Source organism: Lygodium microphyllum, chromosome 21 (assembly GCF_053477565.2).
Source record: "Lygodium microphyllum isolate KBCC chromosome 21, Lygodium_microphyllum_v1.1.10, whole genome shotgun sequence".
In the NCBI taxonomy this organism is placed as follows: Eukaryota; Viridiplantae; Streptophyta; class Polypodiopsida; order Schizaeales; family Lygodiaceae; genus Lygodium; species Lygodium microphyllum.
In genome coordinates, this window is record NC_141155.1 from 55,597,822 (window position 1) to 55,613,224 (window position 15,403).

General features: G+C 43.5%; 1 pseudogene; it reads left to right on the forward strand.

Annotated features, from left to right (window-relative positions):
* Positions 1-13,624: 13,624 nt before the first annotated feature.
* LOC148018022 (uncharacterized) lies at positions 13,625-15,170 on the forward strand (annotated as a pseudogene).
* The last annotated feature ends 233 nt before the right edge of the window (positions 15,171-15,403 follow it).

Sequence of the window (15,403 nt, forward strand, 5' to 3'; positions counted from 1 at the left end):
ATTTTGAAATGCAGCCATCATGACGCGTTGGAAAGTAGCAGGGGCATTGCAGAGCCCAAATGGCATCACTCTGTAAGCGTAGGTCCCCCATTCTGTGGTGAAGGTTGTTTTGGATTGGTCTTCTTCTGCGATTTGGACTTGGTTGTATCCACTGAACCCATCCAGAAGAGAATAAAGCTCATGTCCTGCCACTGTGTCCAACAGTTGGTCTGTGAAAGGGATTGGAAAATGATCCTTCTTCGTCTTGGAATTAAGCTTTCGGAAATCCACACATATTCGCAATTTGCCATTCTTCTTGGGTACAACCACGATGGGTGAAACCCATTCACTATTTGCCACTGGATAGATAAACTCGGCTTCCAGAAGCTTCAGCAGCTCCGCTTTCACCAATGTGGAATAATTCGGGTTCATTCGCCTCTGGCGTTGCCGTACTGGCTTGGCATCAGGCTCCAAGTCAATATGATGTTGACATATTGTGGGATCAATCCCCTTTAGGTCTTTGTAAGACCACGCAAACACGTCCAAATTTTCTTTCAACAAGTTGTACAAAGTTGACAACTCCTCTTCTGGGAGACTGCTACCCACCTTCAAGTGGCGTTCAGTGCCTTCTGAATCCACAAAGGTTAACTGCCTTTCACCTTCTACTTCACGGATGAAGGTCCCGCGGACTGCTTCTGGGTAGAGATCTGACTCCTTCAAGGGAGTGATGTCCTCTTCTGATGTCCCACTAGAACCAACTTCTTCTTTTGGTGGAGACTTAGGTTGCTCCTTAAGACGTTGGAATGGGATTAGAGCCGTTCCGGGTTTGGTTTCAAAGTTAATTACCTCTTGGCTTGAAGACTCATCTTCTGAAGATACATCCAGGAACGTCACATAACAGGGACCTACTGATGCCTGTTGGGTTTGTGGGACTGGTGCTTGTTGGCACGGTGCATCATCATCATCTTTCTTTGGCAAGGATAGGTTAGGACGGCATGAGCCACTGCTAAAAAACGGCTTGCTCTTCTTGATCCATTTCTTATAAAGGTTTTGCATATGAGAAGATCCATTTACCAAACCAAATGGTACCATTGCAATTATGTCCCATAGCATGAGCTCATCGGCTTCTGATGCTTCTGGAACTTCTTCCTCCAATGTATCCTCTTCAGGTGGGATAGACTCTTCTGGCTCACTTTCATAATCTTCTTCGTCCATATCATATCCATCCTCTTCTGTCTCTGTCTCTGCTTCTGCTTCTGTCTCTGTTGATGCTTCTGCTTCTGCTTCTGTAGGAGCTCTGTAACAGAAGAATAGATTCTCTAGTTCCTCTCCTGTCTCTGTCTCTGCTTCTGCTTCTGTCTCTGTTGATGCTTCTGCTTCTGCTTCTGTCTCTGTTGGAGCTCTGTAATAGAAGAACAGATTCCTTGGTTCCTCTCCTGCCTCTGCCTCTGCTGTGGCCATATAATAGGGAGAGCAGTACATCCATGCTTCTATCTCACTGTCAGAAGTGATTTCAGAAGGCATTCCTGGTTCAGGCAGGAAGTATTCACCCATTGATAATGGCTTTGCATCTTTTGGAAGTCGGCCTACATTATCCACTGTTAAGGAATGTGCCACTGTTTTCTTGGGAATGATCTGTTTGACAGCATCTTCGTCTGCTGACGTTCCATCTGTAGCCTCGTTAGGGGAGTCAGAAGATAATTCCAAGGAGGTGGAGCCATGTCCTTTTTGAGAACCATACAGTTTCAGCACCACTTTGTTGGGTCCTCTACCTAAGGTCAAGGTTCCTTTGAACCAATCCGTCCTTGCTCTGGCTTCAAAAAGCCATGGTCTGCCCAGTAACAGAGGATAGGATGTACCATAAGAGTTTGGCTTCACCACCAAATAGGTCAGCCAATAATCTTTTCCAGCCACTGTAGTCTTCACATATGGGAGAATGCCCAAAGGCTTGATTCTACTCTGATCCGCCAGTCTGATGAGCCATTGGGTTGGTTGCACACCTTGTAGGCCTAGATCCTTCATTGTCACATCCGTCATAATGTTCACTGATGAACCACCATCAATCAGTGCATTTGCAATGAAGCAGCCTTCTATCCACACGCCAGTCTCTGGGGTACCCGGATCTAGGAAAGCGTTAGCCACATCTACTTCCTTTACAGGCTCTGGAGCCTTGTTGGACTTTGTTACTGTTGAGGGAGCAATCCTTAAACCACGTCTTTTTGTCAGTCTACTTTTGAATCTTTTCCGGCAACTGGGAGACAACATCAATAATTGTCGGAATGTGAGGTTTGGTTTAAAGGTATCTAGATCTCTAACTAGATCGTATTCCTTAATAGGATCCACTGGCTTCTCCAACCGGTTAGGGAATGGGGCAACACCCATTTTCATTTTCCCTCTTTCTTCCATCAGAGGAATTACAGGAGCTTCTTCTGCCACTTGTAGCACCTCCTCCTCTTCTGTATCCTGGACCTCTGGTCCTGTCTCTGTAACTGTCTCTGTAACTCTCTGTGGCTCTGTAGGGCTCTGTACGGCACTGTTAGGCTCTGTTCTGTTCTGTTCTTCTAGTGGAAGATTAAACTTCACTGTTCTGACAGGAGGGTTATTTTCTTTCTGGGTAGGTGGTTCCTTCTGCTTTGCACGCGTGATAGCAGCAACTTCCAATTCTACCAAATTGGAGGTAGGCTCTTGGGCCTTGGACGGACTATCAGTAGCACTGTTTTTCGCTGGGGCTGGGCTTGGACAGTCTTTTGCAGTGTGGCCTTCTCTTTTGCATCGACTGCATAAGGGCTTGTAGTCCACTGACCTTCGAGGATTTGGACAATTTGGTGAGATGTGTCCCTTTTCTCCGCATCTGTAACACTCCACTTCTGATCTCTGACCACCGCCAGACTGTCTTCCTCTGTAACTCTGAGAGGGAAATCTTCTGGGTCCGAAATTGGGACCAAACTCTCTAGGCTTGGGTCCAATATCTTGTGTTGTCATTTTGGATTCCAGCAAGTTGAATCTTGCGTCTTCTTCCTTTCTTCTCCTATCATGCATCTCCTTCAGAGAGCAAATGTCCTCTGTATGGTTCTTCCGCAAACAGTAGGAACAGAAGGCTCCAGGGATGGTTGGTTTCCGCGTACATTCAGTGGCTAAATGGCCTGCTTGATGACACTTACCACACCAAGTATTTGACCGCATCACATCTCTTCCTGCTCCTGCAACATTGGATATGCTCGCTGTGTTCACTTTCAGCGTCTGTAGTTGCTCTGTAATCACATCCATCAACTCCTTTTTTATGTTTGCAACTGAGTTGGATAAATAATCCTTCAAGCTTTCTCCTCCTGACGTACTGGTAGGAGGGTTTTGAGGAGTCTCCGTAATCACTGCATAAACGGGTTGGGCTGGTACAGAGGGATCTCTGTTCTGGTTCTGATTCAGAGCTCCTGTTTGAACTGTTGGCTGTTGACTCCAGTTGGTAGGGTTCCACTGTTGCTGCTGATTTGGCATTGAGAAAATTGGTTGGGACCATTGTTGTTGTGGTTGAGCCATCATTTGAGGCATGGATTGTGGCCACTGTGGATTTGGTACACTGTACTGTGATACCGAGGGCATCTGTTGGTAGGGATAGGGAATAGTCCCTGGAACTGCATTTGGTGGGTACATCATTCCTGGCACCAGAGGAGGTAGGACTCCTCTTCCTGTATTCATTGCTAATCTAGCTTCCACTTCATCGTACAGTCTTGCACCTTCTGTTGCAGCTTGCAGGGTGGCTGGTCTCTGTAGCTCCACAAACTTACGGACTTCTGGTTGTAATCCTCTGAGAAACACTCCCTTCTGAATGCCATCATCTAGATTATGGTTAGTCCATCTCTTCAGGATGGATTCCATTCGTGAGACATAAGCTTCTACTCTTTCTCCAGAGGACTGACTTAGGTTCATGAATTCCTCTCTCATCCGCTCTTCAAAACCTTCACGCCTGAATTTAGTGAGAAAGGCCAACTTCAGATCGTCCCATGTGCCAAAAGTTCCTGCTGCTTGTCTCTCATACCACTGAAACGCCGCGCCCTTGAAAGTGGCGGGGAATATCGCTAACCAATGCTCAGGGGTTCTGGCATTGTTAGCCACACATGCTACCATAAACTCTGCTACATGAAGATCGGGGTCTTCATTGTATTCTCCCTTAAAAACTGGCAATGGGACTACATTCGCTGGTCTGTCATCAATATTTCCAGGACGGATCTGGCTTGGAAGTGGACCTCCAGCAGGAGGAGGAAGGGCTTGATGTGCCATTGGGACTTCTGTAAAGAGTTCCGCAAGGGCGTCAAAGGCGGCTTCTGCTTCGAGCTCGCTCTCGGCTCTGATTCTTGCTTTCTCTCTTCTCACGTACCTCTGGACTCGTTCTAACGCTTGCCTTTTTATTGCGTCATTCATCAGGGGGTTGACTCCACTATGTTGTTAGTGCTCCACAGAGGGTTAACAGAAGGCTTCAGTCTCTGGAGGACTCTCTTGCCAACATTTCTTCTACTTCTTTCTTTTCAACGTCCCTAAATTCTGCTTTCATGCCACTGCACAGAGGAAGGTATTCGGTTCTGAAGGTGTCATAATGCATACGTCTGAGCATTGTGGTGGTGCCATCATCATAGTAATGCCAGCTTCTGATGGTTTCAATAGTGTATGTTGTGAAAAACACTCTGTCTACCAACTTCCAGTGGGTTGCTAATTGAACAAACAGAAGATTATCGGTACACCAAGCATCCCATGTATCTTGCTGTTGAGCATCCACGAACAAATTCCAACTCTTTTCCTTCTTGTCCCTGTGAACCTCTACAGACCAAGACTCCTGTAGCTTCTTCACAATCTCCCACTTGATGTTGTCTGGAAACTTCTCAATGAATGTCAAATCTTCCATGGATGTTCATTCTCTCTGTTTCTGTTCTTCAGTTTGTTCCCAAACAATTTGTCACCAAGATGCAAGTTTCTGCTGCTTCAATAGGAAGAGGAAACTGTCCACCACATAGAGCATGCATCATGATGGTGATGTGTTTCCGCCATTGAGGGATGAACTTCTTGTGGAAAATGGCTTTGATTATGAGAAATTCCAACTCTTCAATGGAAGAAGGAACTTTACAAACATCCATTGAATTCTTCTCTTCTTGGCAATGCCAATTCCTTCATTTTCAGCCTCTTTTGGTGCTTGTTGATGGCAAGTTTCCCCGGCTGCGCACCAAAAACATGGAGCCCCGAGAGGAACACCAAGGAAAAGGGAATTATCTTGCAAGAAAATCTATCTTGTAACATCAACAAGCTTGTTTATCATGTTTCATATGATCACAATGAAGAAGAGAACACCAGGCACAACAAATCTTCATGCAGCATCATGTAAATCTCCCACGGTTTTTAATAGAATCAACCATATTCTTCAATATCTTCACAAAATCCATCAATATCACAAAGAAAACAAAGAAGTACACCATCTTTTAATGGAAATACATCACATAGTATTCATCTTCAATATCTTCATAGTCTTCTCTCTCAATCTCTCACATACAATCACTCTGCTTCAATAGAATTGGCTATCTCTGACTCTCTCTCACACACTCCATCAATAATACATCATATCCTCACTACAATCTCTCAAAATTACTCTCAATAATCACTCTTAGGTCGTGGATACCCCTCCCAAGAGGTATGTCTGATATGAAAGGTCACCAGAGCCACTACAGTGTCTCTTCATAGCTCACTACTGTCACTTTACTCTAATCTTCACTTGAGTCTTCAACAGCTACTTCTTCCACTTCTTTCAGCTCTTTTGCACTTGTATTCACCTCTTTCCAAGGCTAGAAAACTTTTCCAAAGTCACACATACATTCCACAGAACACTTACAGAACAGTCTACAGAACAGTACCAGAACAGTTACAGTACAGAACAGAACAGAAACAGAAACAGAAGCTCTACAGAAGACCTACAAAAGGTTACAGAAGGTTATCAAAACCACATAATTCACTCTCAAACCACTTCAAACTCTCACAAACCATTCAATAAGCTTTCACAATATCTCATTCTTCATCAATCAATACTCCATCCCTCCTTACAGAAGACAATCAGAACAAAAACAGACCAAAACAGAGCAAAACAGAAGGTATACAGAACCATTCAGAACCTATCAGAACATCACAGAACCACCAACAAACATTATGAACTTCCAAAACACAATCAATATCATCCAAAACACTCTCAATCCATTTCCTAATCAATCAATCATCCCTTAAAATCAACCATTCAGCTCTCAAAAACAATAAAAATCAGCCAAAAAACAAGTCATTTCAACACTCAACAATGATGCTAAATTACATAAATATAATTTGTCTATTGATGTAAGGGCAAAAAATTCACTACATTTTTCTAAGAAATAGAGCTAGCCAAAAGGTATGCCCATAAATACAAGAAAGATATTGGATTTCAACATAGTTTCGGATAGCAAATGGTTGTAGCTAGACAAATCCCTCAAGAAGGTGCTTATGGGGCAAGTAACATGCCTTACAATAGTCTAAAAATAACCAATTACCCTCCACTTAATGCTTCAAAATAATAGCCAAATTCTAGGATAGTAAGAAATAAAAAATAGATTAAAAATGCCAAGACTTAAAATGAGCCTGACACTAGCTCTGAGGCTCTAGCCTATTGGCATCTATGCTCAACCAAAATACCCCACGGCCTCGTGGCTAGGAGGAGCATCCGGAGGCTACACTGATCTAACCAAATAAGTGTTTATAGAGTTTATAGTCCAATAGATAATGCTTCCCAACTCCTCACAGGGACCCCCTATACATATTGGTGTTATACACCATGTAAAATAGACATAGGGAGCACCTCTTGGCTAATTGCCATGGCCCCTCTACGGCTCTCCTACACCTTAGGGATTGGCCTCAAAGATGCACCGTTCAAATATAAAGTACGTACGATACATAATCCTCTCTTATGAACAATCATTTTAGGAGATATAATATGACCCTCATTGCACACTCCCTAAAGAATCCAATCGCTAGCCCTACGGCTTGGGATACCTCACCCTTAGTGCAAATAAATGTTTATGAAGACAATTGTCATGCATCTAGGATGATATCATGTGTTGAATGCAATGCAGCTCTAAATGATTCATAGTGCTCAACCATTTTTATTCATTGAAACAACATTGTGACAGTGCAAAATTATTTCTTTTCATGCATTCATTCTAAGCATAATTGTTGCGTTCCATAGTAGGTGAGTAACCAAGCAGCATGCTCATGCTATTGAATCCTTTAAATCTCAAACCACACATATCGTATATACAAAGTGCATTTTCAAAAATCATATTCAACATGTATTCAGCACTTATTATCCCCTCCTCTCCCTACCATCTAGGATTGTGCATTTGGTGGTAGGTTTATAGAGTGTTTTTATGTATTTTTCTTTATAAAGAGCAATAGATACTCACTTTAACATAAAGATAGGGCTAAATTGAGGCTAAAGCTCATGCTTCAGCTCTACCATACATCCACAGACACGTATATTATTTTTTCCTATTTTTAAAGTATAAAGTATTTTTTTATTTTCTATTTATTTATGAATAAATATTGATATTTATTTATTTTTTTATGTGACTTTATTAGAATTACTGAGAATTATTTTCATCCCTCATTTCATCCCATGAGAATACCATTGGCACATCAAAACCCCTAAAATCCATGATTTATCCTAAAACCCCAATTTTGCAAGATTATGAAAAAATCAATAGATGATTGATCCTTGCTAATTTTCTTAATGTTTCTCATAAAATAGATAATTGAAAATCAAGAGCAATCATTTTCAACCATTTGCAATCAAGATCTATCATAAAATGATGAAATTTATTACTTTCTCATAAAACTACACTTTATTTTATATGAGTTTTATACGTAACTCATTTTTGGAAGGCCACAGATGCTCACTAACAGTCATTAATGCTCCTCCAAACATTTATCTATGCCCCATCGTATCTCAACATCATCTCCCAATCGAAATCTCTCAAATCAGCCCATCCCCTTCTCTCATAGATTGAACCATAGAAACATGCATCAAGAGGAGAGAGAGAGAGAGAGAAGAAAGAAAGAATAAAACTGCATCTTTTCATTCATGGCTTCATTTCTCACGAGACATTAGGAAATTTGAAGCAAAAAAATGGTGGATCTCATGCCGCTCTTCATTCCTACTACGTCTGACGGTTGTAGAATGCCCAAAATTGTCAAATCGATGGGGCGCAAAAAAATTTGCACCCCTTTCTCCCAATCGTCAAGTTTGGTCAAATACTTATCACTTATTTGAATTTGGGACTTGGAAATTTTCCAAATTCTCTAATATGATGTTCAAAAGAAAAGCCTAAACATGATGGGTATCATGATCAACAAAGGTCACAAAGTATGACTCTCCACCAAGTGACTGGGAAGGTATAGGTCCATATACTACACAATGGACAAGATCTAGAGGAGCATGGCTCGTACAATTGCCATAAGCCAAGGGGCTCTGCAAGGACCAAGAGTACAATCAGGGCAAGCATCAAGATCTGTAAGTGACATAGGAGGAAACAATAAGTCTAAACGAGACAAGATCTCCATCTCTCTATGGTGCATATAGCCTAGGTGATAATGCCATAACAATGCATGTGGTATCTGGATAACTGCAACCATAGAATCTCCCACATGAGAGACATGCACTGGGTTATGAGAACCAACTCTAGGACCTCTAGCCAAAACCAAGCAACCACGACAGATCTTCCATGACCTATCCTGAAGAGAAATAGTATATCCTGTATTATGCGATTGACTGACAAAAATCAAGCTCTTACTCAGCATGGGAACATGTAAAACATCCCTAAGTATAAGAAAAGTCCCATTAGGCAAAGCTAGGTATATATCCTATGTACCAATAATAGCATAAGACTACTCAAGGCCCAAATAAATACATTCCTCAACCTCTCTGTAAGAAGAGAACCATGCTTTATGAGGGGTAACATGACAAGATGCCATAAAGTCCAAAATCCAATCAAACGCATAGGCCTGATCTCACTAAGCAAGTAAGCAGTAGGGAAACAAGATGATAGGAGTACATGCTCAATTGCATCATCATGGGTAATTGCATGTATCTCACCACTAGTAAGAGTGGTAACACTTACTGCATCTACTGTATCTCTGACTCTCTGCTCATGTCGAGTCCATCTCTGCCTCTGATGCTCTCTAATCCATTTAAAGCATTTTCTTTGAACATGCCCAAGCTTCCCACAATGGAAGCAAACAACATTTGAAGTAGAAGAACCTGTAGAAGACGACAAGGAATCCAAGTCATCATGAATAGGGCTATCCATAGGATCCACGGAGCTCAAGCAGTTGAGGGATATCCCAACGGAGAAAACCTGCTCATAACGATAATCATCTGCACGTACATCAGTGGGTAGAAGCATGTTGCAAAGGCTCATGAAACCTCAATAGACATGAGGACATAAAGGTATCAACCAAGGATGCAAAAGCTCCCACATGAAGAAGAGTCATAGCCAACTGCATGACAAAACCAACCATAGTACGGTAAGGCATAAGACATCTATCATAAGAGCATATGGTATTCAGCCATGAAATCAGCCCATAACCATAATGGCAAACATGACTCTGCAGTACAACAAACCACATACTAGCATCCAAGTCAATGCAAGACCGATAAGTAGCATAAGATCCTGCAATGGTCGACTCCAGGAGAAGCCTAAGTATCTGTACAACAACATCCAAATAAGTGGCTCTATAAAGTACATGATAGTAGACAAAGTGCATAGTCAGGTAAGCATCAAGAGCAACTGCTCTCTGACCTGTATGAGTAAAAGCAACCCAAGCACTATCAAGAAGTCTAGTGATCAAGGAACAACCCACAAAGAACCAAGCATCAATGAGAAATGAAATCTCAATAACCAACTTCCAAGACAATGGAGCAAGCACTGCTCAAACATGTATCTACATCCAAGTAAATCCAAGATCCATAATCGAGGCATTAAGGGCCAAATAGCATCCAAGCTGCATAAGTGATAAGCCAATGAAATGCAAACTGCTCCACAAAATTCTCAAATGCAAGTCGATTCAAGCCCAAACATTTGCCATACTACAGCCCGAACCCAAAAGCATCCACATCAGACATCAGTCCCATAACGGGTAGCACGGGGGATAAACCTTGTCAAGTGAAATGCCAGCTACAAAGAAAATGACAATGAACCAAGAATCGAGCTCTACTCTTTGCTCAAGAAGCATTCGAGAGCATAAACATCAAAGTGGCATCATCCAAATATATCAGCATATCATCCGAGTAGTCAGGAGCACCCGTAGACCATAGGCATAACCAAACTGGAGGTAAAATAACCTATCAACCAAGGTAGCATCAATCCCAACCAACAACGAAGTATCTGCATCCAAATCAAGGCTCAATAACTCTCAAATAGCATATCTGGGTATAAACCATGATGACCAAGCATCAATACATCCAACAGGACACCCGAATGTCAACAAAGCGCATTATGCATAAGACGTCCCTGATAAAACCTTGCTATCCAAACAATGTACATCAATAATGGAAGCTCAAACCTAGTCCCAAAGCATCTCAAAACATTGGGCAAACATTCCCAAAGCATTTGGGCATCAAATACCAAGCCTCGGGAGCATCACATAAGCTAAGAGCATGACATTTTCTTGTTGTAAATCAACTCACATCTATTACAAAAAAATTTGTGATCAGAATTTGGCAGATCTGACATCACCATTGTGTTTGAGCATGCCAAGACCCCAAGTTAGACTCTTACCTTACCTAAATTGGGTTCCAGATGCCTGAGATATGAGAAAAAATGGGATTTTTTAGCCAGATTTTGAAAAAGGTGCCAAAAAAACGTGAGCTGACTGTGGGGCCTGCTAGTTATGCTGAGGATAAGGGGGCAAATGGGGGCATAAAGGTTGCCCAATGAAGCCAAGGAACACCTGCAAAAAGCCTATGAGGGCCGGGGAGAGATGAAATCTTACCTTGGGGGAAAGAAGCCAAGGAACACCTGCAAAAAGCCTATGAAGGCCGGGGAGAGATGAAATCTTACCTTGGGGGGAAGAAGCCAAGGAACACCTGCAAAAAGCCTTTGAGGGCCGGGGAGAGGCTGGAGATGAAATCTTACCTTGGGGGGAAGAAGCCGTGACTAGCATTGAAGCTCCAAGCTCTAGATTTTCAATCTAGGCTATGCCGAGCTATGCCAGGATAAGCTCCACAATCAAGCTCTGATCGAAAGCTTTGATATCAGTTGAAGGGGATGCAATGGTAGTGGAGAAGGAGAAGAGGAAGATGCAAGAGAGAAGAGCACACGCAATGTAGGTGCTATCCAACTAACCTGGCAGCCTTATTGCACTATCATATTATATATGAATAAAGAATGGGCGGTCACAATGTACACGGGCAGGCCTAGAGGCCTTTTACTCCAACACACAAAAGGGGAGAACTCAAAAGAGCATGCACTCATTCTCCGCTTCCCTACCATGAAGGCTAGGAAATACTTCCTAGCTTAATGCCGTACATTGAAGGGGATCGGTGTGTTTTTGGGTGACGATCTCACACCAACCCAACTAGCCCACATGAGGGAGTGAATGCCAAAAATTAAGGTAGCCAAGGAGGAGGGCAAGGGAGGAGGGCAAACTCACCTTCTACAAAGGAGGAAGAATGGTAGTCATGGAGAGGCACCACAAATGATGGTGTGAGACCTATGGGACCAACCTTGAAGTGGCAATTTGGAATTGTAATGGAGCCCTTTGATTGGATGTGGGAGCTTTTGAGGAGACATTCAGAGGGAGAGATATAGTGTTCTACTTAGAGGCACATCAGAGACCACATACTACACTTCCACAGGTGACAGGCTATATGTGGGAGTTAGCTTGCAAGAATGAGACACGCACAGACCATAGCAATCGTGGGTCAGGAGGAGTGGCAGTGTTATTCAGGGAGGAGCTACAACAGATGATCCAGGTAGTCCGCAAAGATGAGCAGGCCAAATACATGTGGGTGAGAGTGTGTGGTGAGGAACACACTTTGTATGTTGCCATATGCTATTTCCCCCTTATGACGTCCCGATACTCCCCACCCAAGGGGAAATCGCCATATGTGGCTTTGGATGAGCATATTTAGGAGTTCTCAAAGGAGGGAGAAGTTATCTTACTAGGAGACTTTAATGCCAAGACAGCCTCCCATCAGGTGTCTTTCTTTGATGCATCTAAGGAGATGCTACAGGAGCAGGATGTGTCAGAGCTACAGTTAGAGAGAACATCTCAAGATATGGGGGAAGTCACTGAATATGGGAGATACCTTGTGGAGATGGGCGCAGCACAAAATTTGGCCATTCTCAATGGCATAGCTAGATACTCCCTATCCGGCGCCTTCACATGTTATCCTCACCGACACACAGTAGACTATGTTCTTGCCCCACTAATGCTGATATCTCACATCCAAGACCTCTCAGTATCCCCACGCCTTCTCGAAGTTGCAATGGATCCTGCCTACCTATCATTCATCATCAACCTCCAATTCACTGACATGCAGACCCATCATGCAGCTCACCGACACCCGAGATATTCCAAAGAGACAAAGGATATATATGAGGCCAAGATCCTTAGATTGTTACATGATGCAAACCCCGATGTTCCATTACAGGAGTTGACTCGGCAGTTCAGTGAGGCCTTACACATCGTTGCAGGTGTAGCCTTCCCACACTCACTATCCACACAGAGAGCCTCCACTAGGGTGACACCTCGGAACAGCTGGTATGATGATGAGTGCCGTGAGACTAGAGCACGACTATAGAGAGAGATAGCACTAGGGTCCACTACCCATAGACAAGCACAGATACTCTTTAGATGCCTCACATGATGGAAGAAGAGAACATTCTTGGCCTAGTTGGAGCGAGACCTACATCAGTTATTGTTGAGCCAAGACTCTGTAGAGGCTTGGAGACTTTTTAGAAAGCATTGTCCGACCACACCTATTACGTCCACCGTTGTATGGTAGGAGTATGCAACTATTCTTTATACTGTGGAGGGTCAACCACCTCTTCCTAACCCACTTGAGCCTCAACCAGAGACCACCACTTTCTTTACAGAAAGTAGGGTCCAAGAGACCATTGACAGACTTAGCAAAGGAAAGGCACAAGATCATGATGGATTAGTAGTCGAGCACTTGATCCATGCTAGAGATTTGGTGGCAAGATTCCTAGCTTAAATGTTTAATAGAGCCATGTGTGAAGGCCTACCAAAAAGCTAGAGCACAAACACTATTGTGCCTACCCTCAAGTCAGGGGACCCTACTCTACCCAGTAACTATCGGACTATCATGATTGGGCATACATTGGCTAAGTTATATGCTTCCATCCTTGAGCATGAGTTAAGCAGGTGGGTAGAGATGTGGGGTCTTAGAGCACAGGGGTAGGTTGGCTTTAGGAGAGACTTCTCCACATTGGATCACATCCTCACACTTAGAGCAATCATTAGGGAGGGAAGGGCCCATGGCCGACGGACCTACTGCTGCTTTGTGGACTTCCACAAAGCCTTTGACACAGTACCGAGAGACAAGCTGATACATAGATTGCATGCCATGGGAGTATCAAAAGAGCTCGGTTGGGGTATTTTGGCATTGTATGAGAGAGTTGTGAGCAGAGTTTGGACACTTGATGGCCTTTCAGCACCTATTTACTCCACCATTGGAGTGAAGCAGGGATGCCCCCGCTCTCCGACATTATTTGGCTTGTACATTGATGGGATTGCTGATTATATTTCACAAGAAAGAGATAGAGGAGCTTCACTAGAGCTGGCACTTGGATACCTCTCCTATTGTATGCAAATGGCATTGTATTGATAGCTGACTCTCCAGAGGGTCTACAGAGACACTTGGATGCATTACACTCCTATACTTTGGATAGTGGGCTTTTAGTGAACCTTGGTAAAACCAAGGTGATGGTATTTAATACTACACCAGCGTGGGTCAAGAGATCAGCACCTAAATTCACATATGGATCTGAGGAGCTAGAGTATGTGAATTCTTATACATACATGGGAGTCTTATTCACTGGGCCCACCTTTTCTATGCGAGAGGCAGCAGACACTAGACTGACTCGTGGATACACAGCACTAGGTGGTTTGGAGAGGATGTGCTCATAGATGCAATTCCAAGAACCCCGCACCAAGTTATGGCTCTTCGATACACTGGTCACATCCACACTACTTTATGGAGTACAGATATGGCAGCCCAGTCTTGACCACCGTAGCAGATCAAAGCGCACTTATGATGGATGGAGGTCGATGGAGAAACCCCTAGTGTCCATGATATCTAGGATGATCATATGTAAGGCCTTTGTGCCACATGATATCATCAGAGCTGAGCTAGCAGCTACACCAATTATGGTAGAGACCCTCACCTAATTGGTCGCATACATACATAGCCTATGGGACTTACCCAGACACAGATATATGCACGGTTGGCCCTTGACTCCTCCAAGCAGCTTGCCAGAGAGGGTGATACTTCATGTTGGTATGCACAGATGTCGGCCTGGTTTGAGCTGCATGGCTTTAGCATGGACAAGTTACCCCCCTTCTAGTACTCCCTTGATGCACCATCTCTTGATCTGAGCAAGTTAGAGATTCGCAAGATCATCAAGATGGATCTTATTCAATTGGATATCAAGCGGACATGGTTGATGCCAAGGCAAGAGCTAGGGACAAAGATGGCTTTCTATCGCGAGCATTTCCTTCATACTATAGATAATGGATTTATTGTTCGCTTGAGATACATGGACACCCACCTTTCCCATGGGATCAAATGTACTATTGGCCAGTTGCGCACCTCCTCACATCAGCTAGAGATTGAGACTGGTAGATATAGATCCATCCCACCAGAGGAGCGCATATGCCAGATATGCCAATTAGAGCCAGAGATAGAGGAGCATTATATATGCCACTGCCCAGTGTATTATGAGGTCCGTGGTCGTTTCCACTGTCTCTTTAGAGATGGATTTGGACCACTATCCAGAGTCATGGATTTTACTGATCAACAATGCCTTGGCCTCTTTCTTCTTGAGATACAACGGCTTTGTGACATGCGTCTCAGGAGTATAACTGCTTTAGGACACCGAGGCCCTTCATAAAGGCAGCTCAGATACTTCTTTGCAAAGGAGACTCAAAAGACTTCAATACACTCACAACCACTGTCCACACGAGAGCCTCTCTCACCGCCCACAGTCCACACACAAACAATGAGTATTGATTGATCGAGCCGTTCATAGCTGATCTAGACGTCCTAGGCCTCAACACAGACACCGACGACACCTTCATAGACGAATACAAGGGATTATTGCTCGAGCTAGAGCTTAGGCCCTCC